Below are 22,762 nucleotides of genomic sequence, written 5' to 3'. Positions count from 1 at the left end.
GCAACCAGAAAGCCTGTTTTACACAGCACCCACCTTTTTCGACAACCGAAAAGACTGTTTTACACAGCACCCGCCTTTTACGACATAAGCCGGTAAGCCCATGGTCACACGGCATTTCAATCGGTAAGTTAACTTTGAATCAGAAACTTTCGTTTCTACCCAAAGGACCCTTCGTTTCCCGAAAGCAAGCGATATTAGGTTCATTGGAAAACCCCCAGAACGAGGAATCCAACGAATCTGAACGCGTGTGAATCGGAATTCAATCGGAGGAGTTACAAACATTCGAAACTCACCGCTAAAAGACAAAAACTCACATTTTCCGAGACAGAAAAGACGAAACATTGCGCCTTTCGAAAAGTGATATCATCCAGATGACATCACAATTTCGCCACTTGACGAAATTTGGTCGAAATGACCAATTTACCCCCCCCCCACAAACCTATAAATATGGGGGGTAAGAGTAAATAAAACTCTTCACCTCTCTCTCTCTCTTCCCTCTTTTGGTGTATATACACCCAACTTCAGTGTATCTCCAGCCCAAATCCCCTTTTGAATTCCAAAAAACCCTAGTTTATTTGCTTTTAGAAGAGAGAAAGTAGAGAAACTCTAGGCTGCTCACACCGGGTGTCGGCATTCTGCCGAAATTCTGAAGGTTCGGAGTAACATCTTTTAACTAGCGTCGTTGTTCTACCGAATTTCGCAGAAACACGAGCTATTTTTTAAATAATAGCGCAATTGTTCTGCCTAAATCTCGGCAAATCCGAAGCCCCTTTGCCAACACAGTGCCGTTGCGCTGCCGAATTTTCAAAGAACCCAAGGCCCTATTATCTAAATAGCGTCGTTGTTCTGCCGAAATCTCGGCAAACCCGAAGTCTCTTCGTCAACACAGTGCCGTTATGCTGCCGAAATCTTCGCAGCCTCGGAACCCTCTCTTTTCAGAATAGTGCAGTCACCCTGCCTATTTCCCATCAGCTTTTGGTAAAATTCCATTTATTTAACAGTTTTATGTAATTTTTTACAAAGTAAGGTACGAGTTGGTGACATCATAAGATCACCGGTTTGTAGTAACCCTCAGAGCTTATGATATAAATCCCTCTACCTTTCTTTTACTTTCTGCAATTTCCTTTACAAAGTAAGGTACGAGGTGGTGACATCATAAGATCTTCGGTTTGATGTAACCCTCAGAACTTATGATATAAATTCCTCTACCTTTCTTTTACTTTCTGCACTTTTCTTTACAAAGTAAAGTACGAGGTGGTGACATCATAAGATATCCGGTTTGCAGTAACCCTCAGAACTTATGATATAAATCCCTCTACTTTTCTTTCTGCACTGTCTTTTTACGTTAGTTTTAAGTTAACCTGATCGTGAGTTAGTTGAGAGATCTTCAGAGATCCGTATACAACTTACGACATCGATCAGGATAACTAGCGCTTATTTTCGGTCTTTTTGTAAATTCACCTTTATTTACATCTTGGAATTAAGCATAACTTAAATAAAGGATAAAAAGATAAGTTATCCTGTTTTAAATTCTTCAACAAATGCCAATCTAAGTTAAGAGACTGAATTCGTCCGGGCAAAAGGGGTGCCTAACACCTTCCCCGATTGTAACCATAACCCTTAACCAGATATCTGTAAGGACCATGCCTTAAGCAAACAGAGCAAAATATAAGGTTCTAGGCCCAGAGCAAAAGAACTCGTTTGGTTACTGTTCTTCCAATGAAATTCCAGTATCATTACTCATTTCCTTGGAAGAACAAGCACGGGTCCTAGGCCCTAACCTAGGTGGCGACTCTGAGTTTTTCTTTCTTGCGAAGTTCAATCCCGAGTCCGCAAGAAACGCAGATCAAACTAACACTCCCAAAGAACCCGATGTGGTGATCCCCTGCCGCCCACGCGCAGGAAAAAATCGGCTCCCACAGGGCCACCCATGTCTGACAGCAAGAGAGAACGCAAACAGATGGAATTTTGGCAACCGGAGAAAACGTCTCACCATAATCCACGCCAAAAGTTTGAGTATAGCCTTTGGCAACCAAACTCGACTTAAGGCGCTCAACAGTCCCATTAGGTAAGTGTTTGACTGTATAAACCCAACGACAGCCAACAGGACGAGTACCAGGAGGAAGAGGGACTAAATCCCAGGTCTGATTGGCCTGAATGGCCTCCATCTCAAGATCCATAACCGTCCGCTACCCTAGGTGATCAAGAGCCGCTTGCAATGACTGTGGCAAAGAAACAGAGGGTAGGCAGGCACAAAACTATGAGAAAAACAGGGGTGAGAGAATCATATGAAAGAACAGAAGAAATATTATGAGCAGTACTATGAGAACGTGTACGAGGGGTAATAGGAGAGTCGACAGGTACCTCTGAAATGGCAAGCAAGATCTCCTGCTGAGCAGGTGATGGCGCGGACAGAGAGGGTTAAGGGGCAGATTTCAGTCAGCGTTGATAGGTCTTCTTAGTCGTTGGAGGCGGATCTGCAGGTACCGGTAAGGAACACAAGGTCTCGCAAACAGGAACAATCTCAAGAATTCAGAAGGGAGGAGATGGAGAGGGAGTGACGACAGGGTCAGGGAGAACGGGAATAGGGAGAGGAAGATCGGAACCAAGGGGGATCATCCTGAGGAGTGAGAAAGTAAGACTCGGTCTCAAAAAAGGTGACGTCAGCCGAGACGAAGGACCGACCCAAGCGAGGGTTGTAACAACGATAACCTTTCTGGGTTCGTGAGTAACCAAGGAAGATACGTCGTTCAGATCGAGGATCCAACTTATCAAGACCAGGACCAAGGTTGTAGACAAAGCACACGCAACCAAATATCTGAGAAGTAAGGGAAAGGGTCATGATGAGGACATAACAGACCAAAAGGAGAGGAACCTCCAAGGACCGAGGAAGGAAGCCAATTGGCAAGGTAATTTGCAGTAAGGACTGCATCACCCCAATAACTCTTTGGCACTTGTATAAGAAGAGTGCGGGTGCCATCCAGTAAGGATCTTATCTTCTGTTCAGCTACACAATTTTGCTGAGATGTGTGAGCACAGGAAGATTTATGAAGAAAATCGTGAGTAGAAAGAAAGTCGTCAAAACCATTGGATTTGGAGAAATACTCTCTTGCATTATCAGTGCGCAGACATTTGAGGGTACAATTAAATTGATTAGTAACTTCTGCATGAAAAATACGAAACACAGAGAAAACTTCCGAACGATCTTTAATTAAATAAGGCCAAGTCATGCAAAAATAATCATCAATAAAGACAACAAAATATCGATGTCCAAAAATAAAGGTAATCCGCGTGGGACCCCATACATCTTAGTGCACTAAATCAAAAGGGCGTGAGGCGCAACTAACAGGCCTATGAGGAAAGGACAAATGATGGTGTTTCCCAAGTTTGCATGCCTTGCACTGAAAAGACTGAACAGGAGAAGAAACAATAGAGGTCCGCCATAAACGCGCAAGGCAAGGATGACCAAGGCGACAGTGCTACTGATAGGCGTAAATGGAGTTGTGCAAAATGGCACGGGAAGAGCCACAGTGCAGACGATAAAGCCCATCCACTTCACGGCCCAAGCCAATCATACGCCCAGTTGAAAGATCCTGAAACAAACAATAAGAGGGATAAAATGAGATAGAGCAGTTACGATATTTAGTAAGCTGACTGACTGAAAGCAAGCTAAAAGGCGACTTGGAGACACATAAAACGGAGGACAATGTGAGGCCGGGCGAGTGGAGATGTTCCTAATACCAGATAATGGAGTAGAGCTCCCATCAGCAAGCGTAACAGACTTAGAATAAAGAAAACGAAACGAAAGTGAGGAAGTACATGTTATATGATTGGAGGCTCCGGAATCAATGATTCAAGAGCAGGAGCTAGTAAGAAGAGATGCAAGGGAGCTACCTGGCTAGGCGAAACCGGAACTCGGGGGTGGCTGGCCAACCTGAGGCGCTGGAACTCATCATAGTAGGCACGAGAGAGAAGGACCCCATCAGCAGTAGGGGCGGGGCCGGTCTGAGATGAAGTGGCCAAGTACTCTGAAGCCTCCGGTGTTGAAAGGTATGCGAAGCGGCCAAATTGAGGCTCAGTGGAAGGGCGATGCTTAGGGTGCAGAGCATAGCATGTCTCAAGAAAATGTCCCTCTCGTCGACAGTGAGAGAAATAGGGACGAGGGCGGCCACCACGACCAGCATGAAGATCACGGCCAGCACCACGGCCAGAATCACGTCCACGACCACAACCAAAGGTGCCACCACCACGGGTAGCACGATCACCCACTCCATATGTCGTTGTCGTAGTGCTATTAACAGAGGGAGACGGCAAAGAATCACTAAAAAGGCACTGCTGGGCACACAAACAAACCTCATGAAGGGAAGGCATAGTGCCGGATCTAAAGATCTGCTGGCAAAGAGGCAGGAACTCAGGGCCCAAGGTCTCAAGGAAGTGAACGACACGAAGCTGATCCCGCTGCTGGGCGGCCGTAGTCAGATCACTCATAAGGGGCATAAGAACATCCAGTTGTTGGCAATGGAAAACAAACTGACTATAATAGGTAGAGAGAGGAAAGTCACCACGCCGAAGATGCATCCACTATGAATAGGTGGCACATATGCGGGCAAGGTTGCCCACTCCGGAATAAAGGACCCAAGTATGATCCCAAATCTATCGAGAAGTCGGAAGGTGTATCATGGTACCTGCAATCTAAGTGATCATACTCTGCCAGAAGAGGGTACGAATAAGAGCATCATCTTGTTCCCACTTCTCATACGTGGGATCAGTGGTAGCAGGAGGATCACGACAGATAAGAGAGACCACCCCCCTATAAATGAGGTAAGTCCCCAGAGCCACTTTCCAATTCAAGTAATTGGACCCATCGAGCTCGACTGTGGTCATGGGTGGGAATGAACCATCCACCGAAGAAGAGGGGTTATATGAAGAAGAGGATGGGTGAGGCGGAGGGACAAGAGGAAGAGAAGGCTGCCCGAGAGAGGGATCCTCAATGATGAGGGAATCCTTGTGTAGAAATCGAAACTAAGAGGCCCAATAACGACAAGGGGATATAAGAGGTATCAAGAGAAGAGATCGCGGCTCCAAGAGTAAACAATAGAAGACGGAGGCATGATATGGCCTCAAAGACATAAAGTATAAGAGAACCACAAGGAGTCGGAGCTGCGGAATGAAGAGAAGGAAGGGTAAAGAGATTTAAGACATGATGGAAGAAATGAAGATTAGGATTTTAAACGGAGGGTGATATATATATATATATATATATATATATATATATATAGAGAGAGAGAGAGAGAGAGAGATCTGATGGGATGGGGGGGGGGGGGGGGGGGCTTACAGCGAGATGGGGGTGGGAGAGAGGGGTTGAGAGGGTGGGAAGGAATGGGAGAGAGGGACCGAGAGAGTGGAGAGGTGGGGCCGAGAGGGTGGGGTGAGAAGAGACGAGGGAAGGTGTGGAGAGGTTGAGAACCGAGAGAAAAGTGATGGTGGTGGGGTGTCGATGGTGGTCCCTAGGGGATCAAAACCCTAGGGCCCTGATACCATGTTAGAGAGAAAGAATGGAGAAGAAGAAAGTGATTTGGAGAAAGCTCCCCTCACTAATGTATTTATCAAGAGAGAGACCATTACAAAAAGGCCACTATGCCCTTAGGCATTTACATACATTTGAGAAAAAACATTTTAATTTTCAACATAAATTTATTAGCAAACATAAGCATATTTCTTTTTCTTTTTTTTTTTGCTAGGATCTTCAACCATACGCATAATTACATTGAGATCATCATAATGGAGACCAAAAGTCCAATGGAGTGGAAAGGCTCGGCACATCAAAGGGGATGTGTACTCTTGGGTATTTATAGCTTTACAATGTGTTAAATCTCTAACCGAATGACAATTGAGGGTCGAGATCATTGACAAATATTTAGATGGAAGGTTAGGAAAAAGGAGAAAGGGATTCTTAGGGTTTTGCATGAATCTATAGTAAGAAGAGACGCTTTGGAAGGTTTTTATAAACTCCATATAGGTTCCCCCACCTTGATTAGTTGGAACTGGAAGGCAGTTTTTCTTATTCTAACTAAATTAGAATAACCTACCAAATGAAAAATAGAATTATTAATAATCCAAGAATACCCCATATAAATACAGCTATCCCATTAATTAACAAAGTGAAATAACATTCCATGCACTTACATTTTCAAAAAAAAACATTCCATGTACTTACATCATTGCCACTATTCTCATAAGACTTGAATGTGTTACTATCAACTAAAATTGAATAATCAAATGGCACTAAACCAACTCAAAATTACTAGAGTCCTGTCTAACAATCTAACATCGATTTCTCATACTAGAACCTAAGGAGAGAGATCTTCGGGACTGATTCACTTTCCCAATACCGAGAGCACTGTATCAAACTTTTATCAGACTAGCACGATAATATCCCAACTCCATTTAACTTGTCTGGACTCACACAATAGACATTGAAGTGAATTATCTCCAATCTCATGCAAGCATATAGCTTAGAGATACGATTCACCTTAGGGCGCACTCATCCACTTATCGAGTAAATTTTTGTAATACTTATAATAACATTTTACTTTAAACTAAAACTGAATAATCAAATGGCAGATAACCAACTCAAAATTACTCGAGTCATGTCTAACTATCTAACATCCATTTTCTCATACTAGGACCTAAGGATATGCCCGGATAACATCTCACAAATCATAATTTCATCCAAATATTAAATTACACTAAAAGACTAAAACTAGTCATTTGGTTGATTTATCAAGATCAAGAAACAATCCGTAGAACCTAGCTTATATGAAAATTATCCATCTTGATCATATCGCATCTAGGCCTTTCCTCACTAAGTACTAACCTAAACCCATCCCAAAGGCTTAATCACCTGCCTTAAGATTATGACACTTGATGGAATGCTACCCAAGATCAAGATAATTTTTGCCATCCTTTCTCCAGTTGCTTAAAAAAAATAATCGAAATAAGTCCAAGTTAGCAACGACTTTTTTCCAATGTAGCCTCCCACAAATTGGAATTTCACCTAGGACCCCAATAATCTCTCAGCTTGCCACTCTTGCAAACCTAAATTTTCAATTTTTGTCAAAATAAACTAAGAGATTGAACATTCAATTTACAACCTATCTGAACAAGCCCACAAAAAATTATAAACCATTTGTTTCAATTACTCATTCATTCCAAACTGAAATACCTGCATTACTATGGCCTGAGGGAAGTTCTTTGCACACTCCTCCATTACATCCTTCCCCAAAGGCGCTGCGCCAGAACCAAGCCACTTCAACGAGGACAAATCATACTTCTTCAACAAACTCTGCTTCGCGAGGGCAATCATGACCGGTGGAACCACAAACAAATGGGTCACTTTATATTTCTCGATCGAACTCAAAACCCCATCAATATCAAACCTTCCCATCACTATAACAGAGTTGCCCCTCTGAAGTTGTGCATAAGTAGTGATTGAGAGCCCAAATATGTGAAACATAGGAAGGAAACAAAGGAATGTATTAAGCAACTCTCCATTGGAATCCTGATCTGAAGAAGCCATGAGCGCTGTAGCAATGAAATTCCGGTGCGTCAGGTGACACCCTTGCTAGTGCCCGTCGTACCTGTTAAAGTATAAATGATTAAATAATACCAACTCTAATAGCTTAAGCTTTTGGAGTAATTGGTTATTTCACATGTATCAAAGCTATTGCCTCACAACAGGTCCTGGGTTCAAAACCCAACAACTCCTTGTGTACAGCTAACCCAAAAAAGGGGTCACATGTGCCACGTGTAGGCCAACCCAAAAAAGAGGGGCCATGCGTGAGGGGGAGTGTTAAAGTATAAATGATTAAGGGAATAGCTAGCGTCCATCGCAAAAGGCTTTTCGCGGCTAGTCTGTCGCACTTTAGACCAGCCACCTCGTGAATGGAGACAACAGCTTTTGTCTCCATTCATGAGGTGGCTGGTCTGACTTGCGACAGACCAGCCGAGAAAAGCCTTTTGCGATGGAGCTTAGCAAATCCCAATGGTTAAATAACACCAACTCTAACAGCTTAAGCTTTTGGAGTAATTGGTTGTTAAACATGGTATTAGAGTTATTGCCTCACGACAGGTCCTTGGTTCAAAAACCACCATCTCCTTGTGTATGGCTAACGCAAAAAGAGGATTCGCATCTGCCACGTGTACGCCCACCCAAAAAAGAGGGGCCAAGCGTGAGAGGGAGTGTTGAAGTATAAAAGATTAAATAACACCAACTCTAACAGCTCAAGCTTTACAGTACCGGAGGAGTACAAGAGCGCCGCCGTGTCCGTTTGTTTGATCAACAGCCGAGGGAATTCCGATACTGGCCCCGCCATTTCGATCAGGTCGGAAAAGTAGGCGATTCTAGCATAATCAGAGTCAAAAAGAGATGGGTCGTTTTTAGGGTTTTTTTATCCAATTATTACAGCGGGCAGGCCTAATTCCTTGACCTTGTCCCACAACTGAGGAACAGTGATCACAAGCTTAGAACCAGAGTCTTTCACCTGCTTAGAAAGCTCATTGATTGTATATAGAGGATTTACAGTCGTGGCAATCGCTCCGAGAGCCACGATTCCGAAAAAAACAGAGTGGGAATTGAATTGAATTCGGAGTGAAAAGTAGAACAACATCACCTTGTTTTACGCCTATTTTGCGTAGACCATGTGAAACCTTGATGAGCATGGATTTGAATTGGAGGAAGGTCAGGGACTCGCCGGAATCGGAATCGGCAAGGGCTAGACGGTAAGAATAGGAAGATGAGTTCCGGAATAGGAATGAGACCATGGAAGTGTTTGGGTCTTTGGGGAGAAGGAGAGGAGGGCGGAGAGACCTGTAGATACCGTCCGTACAGTAACCAGATTTCTCCATTTTAGGGTTAGAGAGAGAACAATGGGGTGATATCTTGCTCTTACAGTAAAATCGATTTGAATTTGTGCACACGGATTTAGGTGTTTGAGATTCTCGAGGTGTTTTGATGATATTTTCTGGTCGAATTCCGGCGAGATTTTGGGGGGTTTGACAAGGAATGCAGAGGGGATGTGTGTCGTCTTTCTAAATTTCCGATTCCGAGAGATAAGCAGCTTTTCGGATGTGTTGGGAGAAAAAACAAACAAATTAAATAAGGGGAAATGATTTCTGCGCTCCTTGTTTTGATAACAGGCGCTCCACGTGGAGTATTTAAAGCTCTTAAAAGTTAAAACCCTTTATACACTACACGACAAACAAGTAGAGCACGTGTTTATCAAAACAATTGAGCATAGAAATCATTTCCCCTAAATAAGTGGGTCATTTGTGAGCGGTTTGTTAACATTTACAAGGAGACCAAAAGCTTTTTCATTGTTTTGGGGATCTTTCATTTTTTTTCCTCCTTATATTTTTTCAGAATTGATTCTTTTTTTTTCTTTCTTTCTCTTCTTTTCATTTTTTTCTGGGTCTGACATTTTTTTCAAGGTCGACTCTTCTTTTTTCCCTTCTTCCTTTTCTTTTCTATTTTTTTTATACGCCTTCTATTTTTTCTGACGCCTTCTATTTTTCAAGCGTCAATTCTTTTTTTTTTCCTTCTTTGTCTTCTTTTACATTTTTTAAGCCACTAGTTTTTTTTCCCTTCTTTCTTCATCCTCTCTTCTTCCTCTTTTTGTTCCTTTTTCTCTTATTCCTCTTCTTTTTTATTCTTATTTTTCATCTTCTTCCCGCTCTTCTTCTTCCTCTTCTTTGAAGCTGAGAGAAGGAGAAAAAGAAGACTTCATTCTTCATCGTCTTCTTATGCACGTGTCGTAATGAAGGTTCCCGCTTTTTTTTTTCAAACAGGTAGCATCCAATTGTTCTTTTCCTCCAAGTAACATTATTTTTGGCAAAAACAAACATAAATTGGGAAATGATGGAAAGAGGTGCAAATATCATTGTTATTTTTATTTTGTGTTCTTATTATAATTAAGTGAACGTGATTAGATAATTACCTTCTCACATATCTTTATTTCGCAAGGTTAGTGAGGGTAAATTTGAGGAGGTAACATATTCTCATTCGAGAAAAGTGTTTCTAGTCCGGCCGACTAGAGATCATTCTCTAGTCCGGCCGACTAGAGATCATTCTCTAGTCCGCCACCCAAAAACACATGGGTCCCACTTATTTGGGTGATCTAAAACATTCATTTGATAGGCCTCATCATAGATAGGATGTCCACAAAAATTCAGCTTCATAGGATCTTCTTAACCCTTCGATTTGTGGAGTTAAAAAATGGACAGATTTGTGGCGGTTTATAGCCGTCCATTTTAAGCTCCACAAATCATAGGGTTGGGATGCTCCTATGAAGCTAATTTCTTGTGGACACCGTCTCTATGTCAGGGCCCATCAAATGAATGCTTTGCATCACCCAAATATGTGGGACCCATGTGTTTTTGGGTGGCGGACTAGAGAATGATCTCTAGTCGGCCGGACTAGAAACACTTTCCTCATTCACATAAACTATTTTCACACAAACTATTTTCGGAGTAATCTTCTTATCCTACATTGCTTTAACTTTGAATTAATTTCAGTTGTTCTAATCCATAAATCAAACTAGAGGGTTGTTTATCTTCCGGTGTTCCAGTCGCCATGCAACATGGCTCGGGTCAGGTTCAACTTTTTGCAAATAAAAAAATGAATTAGAATCAGCCTGAACCCGATCCAATTTTAAGGTAAAAGCTCAGCCCGAATTGGGAAAAATTGACCCGAGTTACACACTTGTTAACCATATATCGTTGAGGGTAAATATAGAATTTTTACTAACTGTTCATTTTACAATATTCACATTAGAGGGCTACGATCATCTTCTTGAAAATTTTATCGTACCTCAATCTATCTATGATGGAGACCACCAAATAAACTGTCTAATTCAGCAAAATAAGTAAGACCTACTGTATGATCCATTTCAAGCCAAATATAGAAGAACAAAATGATGATAATTTTATAGAGATGTCTTGTGAGTGTTGTTTTTCCTCTATTGGGCCAACTATTTTAATTGGATAGCTAAGACTGTTTGGTCGGTGTGATGATTTTATGACAGTCCATCTAGAATCGTGCTCACCCCATGGACAGTTTGGGTTGTCTGATCGTACAACCATGCCTACAATGCGGACCTATTAGCTCATGCAAGAGTTTTACTAGTGATGAGATAGAGATTTTTCGCTACTTACCCCCACTCATGCAGTAGTTACTAGTGATGAGTTAGAGATTTTTGACTACTTAATAACCCTGAGCATTGATGTTCTTCTTATGCTTTCCTCTTATTCTTGTACTCTTTTTTTTCAATGACGGTCTCGGACGTGGAGTTGTTTTTTCAATGCAATCTCACCAGTTAAATAAAGCAATATTTTGTATTAAAGAATACTAACAGAAATCGTAGGCATGACTCGCAAGAATGTTTTGCAATCGAACCTCTTCTTCTCCTTATATTATTTTCTTTTGTGATTTTAAAAATAACAGAAAAAGGGAGAGGAAAGAGGGGCGAGGGAGTTTCACCTCCCTCGCTAGTAAGGCTCTATTCATTTTAGATTTTGACAGCTGAGTGCGAGTCCCAAACCGATTATTGGACTTAAAATCACGTTTGAATTTTACTCTAATAATTGGTTTGGAACTCACAATTGGTTGTCAAAATCTAAACTGAACATGGGCTCGAGATAATGCCAACAGACGTCCAAAACCAATTAATGGACCCAAATTTACGTTTAAATTTGAGTCCAATAATCGGTTTAACACTCACAATCAATTTTCATAATCTTAAGGCCCTGTTCGTTTGAGATTGTGCCAATTGATTGTGAGCCCCGAACCTATTATTGGAGATTTTATATGGTGTAAGCCCTTATAGTCCCTTATTTTTCAAAAAACATTGTATGGACCACACTATAGGATGATCCAAACCGTCCATGTAATGGGCCACAGCGTAAATAGATTGTGCCTAAAAAATCATTTCCATAGGATGATACCAACGCTCCGATCTATAAATGGTGTGAAAGAGCTTTTAGCCAAGTTTTGAGATGAACATGAGATGATATTTAATCTTAGATTAAGTTGATTGAGGACGAAAATTTAAAGTTTCTTATGTTAAAAACTTCATAAGACATCCATCTCTTAGACATAGGAAAACCTCGAGATGGTGTTAAGGAGCTTTTAGCCAAGTTTTGAGATAAGGATGAGAACGTATTGAATCTTAGATTTAGTTGATAAAAGATAGAGATTGAAAAAAATAGAAAGTTTATTATTTTAGAAACTTTATAAAACATCAATTTTTTAGACTTAGTAAACCCTAGATATGGTGTAAAGTTGCTATTAGCCAGGTTCTGAATTGAGGATGAGATGATTTTGAATCTTAGATTTAGTTGATGAAGGATGGAGATGGAAAAAATAGAAAGTTTCTTATTTTTCAAACTTTATAAAGCATCCATCCATTAGACGTATTAAACCTTAGAGATGGTGTCAATGAGCTTTTAGCCAAGTTCTGAGATGAGGATCAGAGGGTATCTAATCTTAGATTTAGTTGATGAAAGATGGATGTTGAAACAATAGAAAGTTTCTTATTTTAAAAACTTTATAAATTATCAATTTTTTAGACTTAGTAAACCCAAGAGATGGTGTGAAGGAGTTTTTAGCCAAGTTTTAAGATGATGATGAAATGATATTGAATCTTAAATTTAGTGGATGAAGGATGGAGATTGAAAAAATAGAAAGTTTCATCTTGTAGAATTTTTTTTAAATATCAATATCTATCTTTTAGACAATAAAAACTGTAGAGATAGTGTGAATGAGCTTTTAGCTAAGTTTTGAGATGAGGATGCGACGGTATTAAATCATAGATTTAGTTGATGAAGGATGGGGATTGTAAAAAAAGAAAGGTTCTGAATTTAGAAACTATATAAAACATCTATCTTTTAAACATAGAAAACTCTAGAGATGATGTCGACGAGCTTTTAGCCATGTTTTGAGACGAGGATTAGATGGTATTGAATATTATATTTAGTTGATTAAGGATAGAGATTGAAAAAATAAAAAGTTTCTGATTTTAGAATATTTATAAAACATCAATCTTTTAGACTTAGTAAACTCTAGAGATAGTGTGAAGGAGCTTTTAGTCAAGTTTTGAGATGATGATGAGAGGGTATTGTATATTAGATTTAGTTGATTAAACTTGGAGATTTAAAAAATAGAAAGTTTCTTATTTTAGAAACTTTATAAAACATCAATCTTTAAGACATAGGGAACCCGAGTGATGGTATGAAGGAGGTTTTAGCCATGTTTTGAGATGACGATGAGATGATACTGAATCTTAGAATTTGTTGATCAAGAATGAAAATTAAAAAATAGAAAGTTTCTTATTTTAGATTTTAGAAACTTTATAAAACATCCATCTTTTAGACATAAGAGACCCTAGATAATGTGCCATGGTGCGTTTAGCCATGTTTTGGGAAGTGGATAAGTTGATATTGAATCTTAGATTTAGTTGATAAATGATGGAGATTGAAAAAATAGAAAGTTTCCTCTTTTAGAAACTTTATAAAACAATAATCTTTTAGACATAGGAAACCCATGTCATCCTTATCTCAAAACTTGGCTAAAACATCCAAAACTTTCTATTGATTCTTTATGTCCTGGGCAATGCAAACCAGTCACCTTATAAGTCTTATCCAATAGTGGAAGGACCTCGTAGTTAAAATCATTCATCTAACCTATCGAGAATTTATGGCATATTATTTGGCCTCAATAGACCATTTTACTGTCACTAGTCTAATTCTCGTATACAATGTTCTAATAAACATCATGTGCACGGATTGAGCCAGAAATTTGCTCCAAGGAGCATATAAGGTTCTGTTCGTGGTGTATAATGTTAAAGAATTTTCAAAATCAAGTGTTTTGTGGTCAAAACAAATTTTGAAAAATATTTTCTTTTAGTTGTTTTGGGAAAAACAAACTATTCTTTGAAAAAGTTGCTTTTTGCTTTTGCTTTTCGAAAGAGTGTAGAAGTGCAATGAAAAGATAGTCACACATTGCTCCAGAGAAAAGTTGGAGACGGGCATATATTACTTCACCCATTCCTTTCTCTTGGTTGTGTGCAAGTGAGGTCTTAGCAATGGGCCGAACGCACCGTCCACGCACGCGCGGCGTGGGCAATAGACTATAGGGTACATAGTGGCGCTTTATTGGCACTTTTTAGGCGCACTTTGCATTAATAGAGTAGTAACTATTGATTATGTGAGATCAAGCGAGAGATCTGGTGTGTAAAACATCATTAGGAATGGGGTTAAAGCCATTACCAAATGGTCACCAATGATGGAACATTGACTCAACACTTGAATAAATATCAAGTCTTGAGTTTAATGAGTGAAAGTACATCATATGGAGTGATTGTAAGTACTATAATATATTATATTTCCATCCCAAGGTAAAGTGCTTGGTACCTATAATGTATAAAAATTGCCAAAGGAGATGAATTCTTATGTGTGAGACGTGTCCGGTTAACCAAATAGAATCGTTAGTTCAAAGACATGTCTACTATGCAATTCTGGTTAACTTTGATGTGTTTTCACTAAGTAAAAGTTCAAATCGAGAGATACCTTTATTTATGCATAAAAATTTGAGGCCTCATGAGAAAACTTTCTTTGATTTTGAAAATGGTGGGGGATTGTTAAAGAATTTTCAAAATCAAGTGTTTTGTGGTCAAAAGTAATTTTGGAAAATATTTTCTTTTCGTTGTTTTGGGAAAAGAAAAACAATTCTTTGAAAAAGTTGCTTTTTGCTTTTGCTTTTGGAAAGAGTGTAGAAGTGCATTGAAAAGATAGTCTCACATTGCTCCGAAGAAAAATTAGAGATGGGCATATATTAGGTCACCCATTCCTTTCTTTTGTTTGTGTGCACGTGGGGTCTTAGGCATGGGTCGAACAGCGGGACGGTGCAACGCATCGTCCGCGCACTCTCACGCGCAACGTGGGCAATGGGCTATAGGGCACATAGTGGTGCTTTTTTGGCACTTTATTATGCGCACTTTGCACTAATGGAGTAGTAACTATCGATTATGAGAGATAAAACCACAATTTGGCTGATCCATTCACTAAAGCTCTTGCGAGAGATCTGGTGCGTAAAACATCATTAGGGATGGGGTTAAAGCCATTACCAAAAGGTCAGCAGTGATGGAACCTCGACTCAACACGTGAATAAATATCAAGTCTTGAGTTATATGAGTCAAAGTACATCATATGGAGTGATTGCAAGCACTATAATATATTATATTTCCATCCCAAGGTAAAGTGCTTGGTACCTGTAATGTATAAAAAGGAAAGGCTGAGCATTTGAGCTCTTAATAGACTTATAACAAAGTGTTTGGAGTGTTATAGTTACATGGGCACTCGTAATAAGTCTACCTATGTGAGTGTGAGAGTGGTGCCGTTTCCTATGAGACCTGGCTAGTTTCTAGAGCGCTCATGAAACCAAGATATTGAGACAAGGCCAATACATGTGTCGATTTTTTAAAAATTGCCAAAAGAAATGAATTCTTATGTGTGACAAGTGTCCGGTTAACCAAATAGAATCGCTAGTTCAAAGACATGTCTACTATGCAATTCTAGTTAACTTTGATGTGTTTTCACTTAGTAAAGGTTCAGATCGAGAAATACCTTTATTTATGCATAAAAATTCCAAGCCTGATGAGAAAACTTTCTTTGATTTTAAAAATGGTGGGGGATTGTTATAGAATTTTCAAAATCAAGTGTTTTGTAGTCAAAACAAATTTTGAAAAATATTTTCTTTTAGTTGTTTTGAGAAAAGAAAAACTATTATTTGAAAAAAGTTGCTTTTGGAAAGAGTGTAGAAGTGCATTGGAAAAGATAGTCCCACATCGCTCCGAAGAAAAGTTGGAGATGGGCATATATTAGTTCACACATTCATTTCTCTTATTTGTGTGCACCTGGGGTCTTAGCCATGGGTCGAACAGCGGGACGGTGCAATGCACCGTCCGCGGACGTGCATGCTCACTCGCGACGTGGGCAATGGGCTATAGAGCGCATAGTGGCGCTTTATTGGTGCTTTTTTAGGCGCACTTTGAACTAATGGAGTAGTAACTATTGATTATGTGAGATCAAGCCACAATTTGGCTGATCCATTCACTAAAGCTCTTGTGAGAGATTTATTGTGTAAAACATCATTAGGGATAAGGTTAAAGCCATTACCGAATGGTCACCAATGATGAAACCTCGACTCACCACTTGAATAAATATCAAGTCTTGAGTTCAATGAGTCAAAGTACATCATATGGAGTGATTGCAAGCATGATAATATATTATATTTTCATCTTAAGGTAAAGTGCTTGGTACCTGTAATGTATAAAAAGGAAAGGCTTACTATTTGAGCTCTTAATAAACTTATAAAAAAGTGTTTGATTATTTCAAAATAAAAATAAAAAAGTGTTTGGAGTCTTATAGTTACAGGGGCACTCTTAATAAGTCTACCTATGTGAGTGTGGGAGTGGTGCCGCTTCCTATGAGACCTGGCTAGTCTCTAGAGCGCTCATGAAACCAAGATATAGACACAAGGCCAATACATGTGTCGTTTTTTTAGAAATTGTCAAAAGAGATGAATTCTCTTGTGTGTTTGGACCCCGATCTGAGAAATGCTGAGGGACGAGCCCCCAACGGCCTCTGTATCATCCACGTGTGAAGGAGAGCTCTACCAAGGAACTTTCGAAAAGGATGCCACCCTCATAGCGTAGCACGAGTGGCGATAAATGAGATACCTCTTGATCTAAGGATAAATCCTTAAACCAAGACGTACCTAAAACTAACTCAGAGTCACCATCCATGGATAGGCCATGGAACCCCCAAAATAAATCCTCTGTATAATGGGTAACCAGAAATATATATGGGCTCGTGCCTGATTACGAATGGAGAAGGTCCGACGAGCACCCCCAATTCGTCCAAGTGCAAGCACTTGTCTCCTATGCCATTTATTATTAACTTTGAAGAGTTTTGGGTGAAAATCATGTAAGATAGGAACAAATATCCCCGAGTGGACGTCTACCTAATCATGCATAACTCGGGGATGAAATAATAAGCACATAAAATAAATGAAAAATGTGTCGCCTAATCACACCTAGGTTATGAGTGATATGCCTAACTGGTGTCTAAGTTTTGGTGGGCAAACACATGCATGCTACAGCTAAAGGTATAAGATATGTGCATGAAAGTAAGAGAACACAACAAAATACACCACATGACAACACAACAAATCTTAAGACCCTAACGTTTGAGCCCGAGTCCTTGGATGGTCTGATGTTCATCCAAAGAAGCCTACGTATCCCCGCCTCCCAAAGAATCAAGGCAACGTAGTTCTTCACACATATTCTAAACTATGATGCCTAAGACACCTAAACCTTTATCCTAGGCTCCATCTAAAAGACCGGACTGGTTATTAAAGCTTCTTGAGCGATCATTTAGATTTCAAGGAATTGTGGATTTTAGGACAACATATATGTCTTAACTAAATGCAGGGTAACCCTAAGCTAATGTAGGTGGTTCCTATACCCTATGTGTAACTAGGTTGTATGTCCAAAGAAAATAAAGGGCGGACTAACACATCCTATTCTAGTCATCAGTCGGCGATGTGGATCGCCAACTGATCGGATGGAGGAGTTCCTATAACTCTAAGACAAACCCCTAACTCTAAAACAAGCACATAACAAACAAATAATACATCAAGGACAAACCCCTAACTCTAAAAAACTCTCTATCTAGGACAGAGTCCTAACTCTAGAGGAAGATCTTTTCGAAAATAAAGTTTAGAAGATTTTTATGCTTTCAAAAGGTTTAAAAAAATTTTAATTACAAAGTTTGGCTGGACTTTGGATACAGATCCCAAGCTGCACTACGTACCTCGTGGAAGAGGATCAAGCCAACGTAGTTCGAAATCGAACTCCCCTAATTACCACTCCTAAAATACTCAACACTTTAGATGGTTTAAGGTTTTTAATGTTTTCAAATATTTTTGATGTTTTAAATTTCTAATGTTTTTTAGTTTTCAAATATTCCAATGTTTTTTGGATTTTAAAGTTTTTTCAATATTTTTGGATTTTTAAAATGCTTTAGATGTTTTTAAATTTTTAAATATTTTCACCCTTTTGGTCAAAGACCTAAGGGAATACGCAAAGCAACACCCTAGGGCCAAACCTTAGGGCTAACAGGGGAAACTCCTAAATTGGGTAAGATATCATCCAAAGAACACTGGAAACGATCTAAAACCCTAAGCAAGCAAAGCTCTAATAAGACTGAGATATTCTCTAACAAAGAAGAGCAACGACAACACCAATGAGAAACTCCTAACTAATAATACTAAAGAAAGGGTGTAAATGAGTCAGAGACTCTCTAATAACGCCACCTAAAAGATGAATGAGTCAAAGACTCTCTAATAAAACCACCAAAAGGACAAACGAGTCAAAGACTCTCTATTAATACTACCTATAGGACGAATGAGTCAAAAACTCTCTAATAATACCACTAAAGAAGAAAAATTAGTCAAAGACTCTAATAAGGACAAATGAGTCAAAGACTCTCTAATAATACTACCTAAAAGACGAATGAGTCAAAGACTCTCTAATAATGTTCCAAAATGATGAATGAGTCAAAGACTCACTCTAGAAGAAGGGGGAGTCTAACTTGAGGCTGAGTAAACCTCCTAAAAGGGGAACTTTCTAAATGAGACAAGGCTTGTCTCCAAATAGGGGCTCCATAAATGAGGCAATGCATGCCTCCTATGAGTAAACTCTTTATCAAACTAAAATAGACTCCCTTAGGGGGAGACTCTAAATGACAAGGCTTGTTTCCAAGGGAACTGCCTTAATGAGACATAGTGTGTCTCCTAATATAACTCCCTAATGAGACCACAATGGTCTCCTAAATGAGGACTCTAGATGACTCTTTCATTTCCCTTGCAATGATAGTGGAGATTTAACACCTAAGGGTATCTAAAAGACTGGATTAGTCTTCTAACTGAAAGAGGGGAGTGCTAATAGGACTGAGCAAGTCCCCTAAAAATGGGCTTGGGTTAACACCTCCATCGCCCTAGTCAATCAAGATACACTCATTTCAATTTCCTACATAAGCATAAGTTGTTCACTTCTTACATTCATGCTTGGACAATAATACAAAAATCATATCCAAATAGCAAAAGATAAGTCAAATTTGATCTAATGAGAACCTGATATTTTAATACCATTCAAGATGAAAATAAAAAACTTACCAAATTTTAAAGTTTAAGTCTGCAAGATCCTGCTAAAAAAATGATACAAAATTGATAACTAAGGCAGTTATGCTCAACACATGATCATGCAATTATACTCTTTTTCTGCACTCTATATAACAACCATACAGATGGAATATTCGGTTACAAATAAACTACAACCACTTCAATACACTCGAGATAACAATGAATGTTTTTATTCTGGAAAATACTTAACAGGATAACCCAAAGTTATCAAATGACATAATCTCTAGACTATAATACTTGGAATGCATTGATTAGTATCTGAACAGTACAAAGCTAATGAAATTCAATCAATACACATAAACTATGAGTGTTCTATCTGTAAAGAAATGGTCTAGCCTCTATCAGTTTATGAAACATAACTAGGCTGAAATTCCTCTTCCAAAGAAATAAAGCATGAGAGTAATGATATCCATGAACTTATAAAATATGGTAACACTTTCATCCTCAACCAACATAATCATCCTAATATTTAATCAGATACTTACGACATTATGAACATCTAATACTTCCCATAAGCTTCGTTACTTTGGTGAAAAAATTCCAAACAAATTAAATCAAACCACATGTAACTTCACACAGGAGATGAGCAAGTAAAGAATTCTAAAGAAGAATATGATAACAGACAAATTATGAGGACGAAACTACAATATAACAATATCTTTCAAAACCAATTAGAAAATCATTTAAACTGAACATTATGACTTCCAAGTAGGGATGTAATGTAACCATTTCTAACAAACCTATGGTATAACAATTCTTCTTAAAAATTATTCAGAAAATGATTTGAATTAAGCAATACTACTTTAAACAGAATTGGAATGTAACCATTTCCCACAGACCTAAGACATTTCTCAAATAAGTCAACAATGACTGAAGTAAAATAGTAGGATCAAGCCTTAAAGTGCTCTAACAGGTAACTAGTCAAGTTGATACATATGACACTAGATTCCACCAAATTGTCACAACTTAACTATATTATCTTTTCCATCGCATCAAGCATCATCATAAAAAAAAACTTTTCAACATCTAAAATCTTAATATCAGTACATGACCTTAAGCTATAAGGATCTGAATTGTAATGGGAATTAATATGAAAAACCCTTTGTCAGCAATCATCTCAATAATGAAAGGTTATTGATATTTTATCACAGAGATGATAGAATGCACACAAGACTACTCTGGGAAGGAGAAATAAGAAGGGATAATGCCATAGACTAAGACATAATAGTATGAAAATACTAGCTAAAACTTGCATTATCTTCCCTGCTCCATGACAAGACAACCATTTCTCCAAGAATTCAATCACACTACCTGATGTAATAGGAGGCATTCAACACCACCACTTAAGTGCTACAGTACGAGTGCATAAAGGCTTGTAATGAAAGCATTTACATTCAGCAAAGGTGAACAAAGCAGTAACATGAAAATCACATTCATGGGGGTATATCTAAACACAAACAAACTCACAAAACAAAAGAATATGCAGTGCAGATTCATAGATTTTGCCTAACTGACTTGGAACTAGAGGTGAACTAACCTGTTTCATATATACTAATTCACACCAAGTAGCCTACTCCAGTGAAAAGGACAAACGACCCAAACATTCAACACACAAAGGAACCACAAAACCCTCAATTCAATACTATGACAATGAATTGCACTAATTTTTTTAGCTCAGTATAAAATAAACTGGTTCAGTCTTGTGTCAACTAAACTAAACAATGCAGAGATTAATTTATCATTATTGTACATGTATTAAAACAAAACCTGTAGTGACAAATATTGAAAGTAAGATTTCCCTTCTATATAATGAAAAATAAGAATCTATTACTTATGGAATTTTTACAAGTTTCAAGGGTTGTATCTGTGGACCCCAATCTCGAGGACATAGTGCTGAGGAACACGAGATCCCCCTGCAATCCTCAAAGATCTCCACATGTGAAGGAGAGCTCTACCAAGGGACTCTCGAAATAGGTGCCACTCTCACAGCATAGCACGAGTGGCGATACATAACGAATGAGATCCATCTTGATCCGGAGCCAGGGCTCGAAACCAAGATGTAACTAAAATTAACTCAGAGTCGCCATTCATGGATATGCCATGGAACCAAAACGAATGCTCTGCTTGCAACAGATAACCAGAGATACAGAAGGTCCGTGCCTGGTGACGAATGGAGAAGGTCCGAAGAGCACCTCCAATTCGCCCGAGTGCGAACACTTGGTCTCTCATGCTATTTATTTATTAACCTCGAAGAGTTTTGGGCAAAAATCATCTGAAATGGGAACACGCATCTCTGAGAAGACGTCTAACTAATCATGCATGTCTCGGAGATGAAATAGTAAGCACACACAAAAGAACCGAAAGAAGTGTGTCACCTAAGAATAGCTAGATTATGGGTGACACGCCTAATATGAGTCTAAGTTCTGGTGGACGAACACATGCATGCTACAGTTAAAGGTAGAAGGTCTGCGCGGGATGATAAATCTAAGACTAGCAGCTAAACATGAAATGAATTAAGATACAGTAAACAAAATAAAGAATAAACAGAAATACAGGCAGATAAAAGAATGAGCATGTGAGTACGCCAAGAAATGAACACACACTACCACGATTCTATGCAAAAATCATCATCAATATACAAACACAAACCCTAAAGTGCTAACAACAGAACCTAAGACTCAAATGCTTAAGCCTGAGTCTTTAGATGATCTGATGTTCATCCAAAGAAGCCTACGTATCCCCGCCTCCACGAGAATCAAGGCAACGTAATTCTTCGCACCTATTCTAAGCTATGATGCCTAAGACATCTAGTTCTCCATCCTAGACTCGACCTAAATGACCGGACTAGTTATTAAAGCTTCTTGTGCGATTATTTATATTCCAGTAGATTGTGAATTTTAAGACACCCTATATGCACTAACTAAATGCATGTTAGCCCTAAGCTAATGCAGGTGGTTCCTACAACCTATGTGTAACTAGGCTGTGTGTCCTATGAAAAATAATGGGATCACTAACGCATCCTAAACCTAGTCATCAGTTGGCGATGTGAATCGCCAACTTACGGACGGAGGCGTAACAAACTCCTAACTCTAACACAAATACAAACAAAACACATAACACATCAAAGACAAACTCCTAACTCTAAAAACTTTCTATATAAGACAAACTCCTAACTCTAGAGGAATATCTTGTTGAAAGCAAGGTTTTAAAAGATTTTTTTTTTGCTTTTTTAAAGAATTCAAATGATTTATTTACGAAGTTTGGTTGGACTTGGGATAAGGATCCCAAGATGCACTACGTACCTCGTGGAAAATGATCAAGCCAACGTAGTTCGAAATCGAACTCTCCTAACTAAAATCTAACACCCCAAATGACTTAAAGTTTTTAATGTTTTTCAAATATTTTTGATATTTTAAAAGTTCAAATATTTGTTATGTTTTAACT

At 38.9% G+C, this 22,762-nt stretch overlaps 1 pseudogene across 1 annotated transcript in view; it reads right to left on the bottom strand.

The window, feature by feature from the left end:
- Positions 1 to 9,178, bottom strand: part of LOC143854203 (putative CoA ligase CCL7) — a 54,934-nt pseudogene extending 45,756 nt beyond the window's left edge. Inside the window, exons 1-2 of the transcript XR_013237457.1 lie at positions 8,300 to 9,178; positions 7,226 to 7,640 (exon numbers count right to left, since the gene is read on the bottom strand). The product of XR_013237457.1 is annotated as a putative CoA ligase CCL7 (transcript). The remainder of the gene's footprint in view (positions 1 to 7,225; positions 7,641 to 8,299) is intronic.
- Between the last annotated feature and the right edge of the window lie 13,584 nt (positions 9,179 to 22,762).

This window comes from Tasmannia lanceolata, unplaced genomic scaffold (genome assembly GCF_043159265.1).
Source record: "Tasmannia lanceolata isolate RefF3 unplaced genomic scaffold, GAP_Taslan_0.1 ptg000020l, whole genome shotgun sequence".
NCBI lineage: Eukaryota > Viridiplantae > Streptophyta > Magnoliopsida > Canellales > Winteraceae > Tasmannia > Tasmannia lanceolata.
This window is presented reverse-complemented; position numbering and strand designations above follow the sequence as displayed.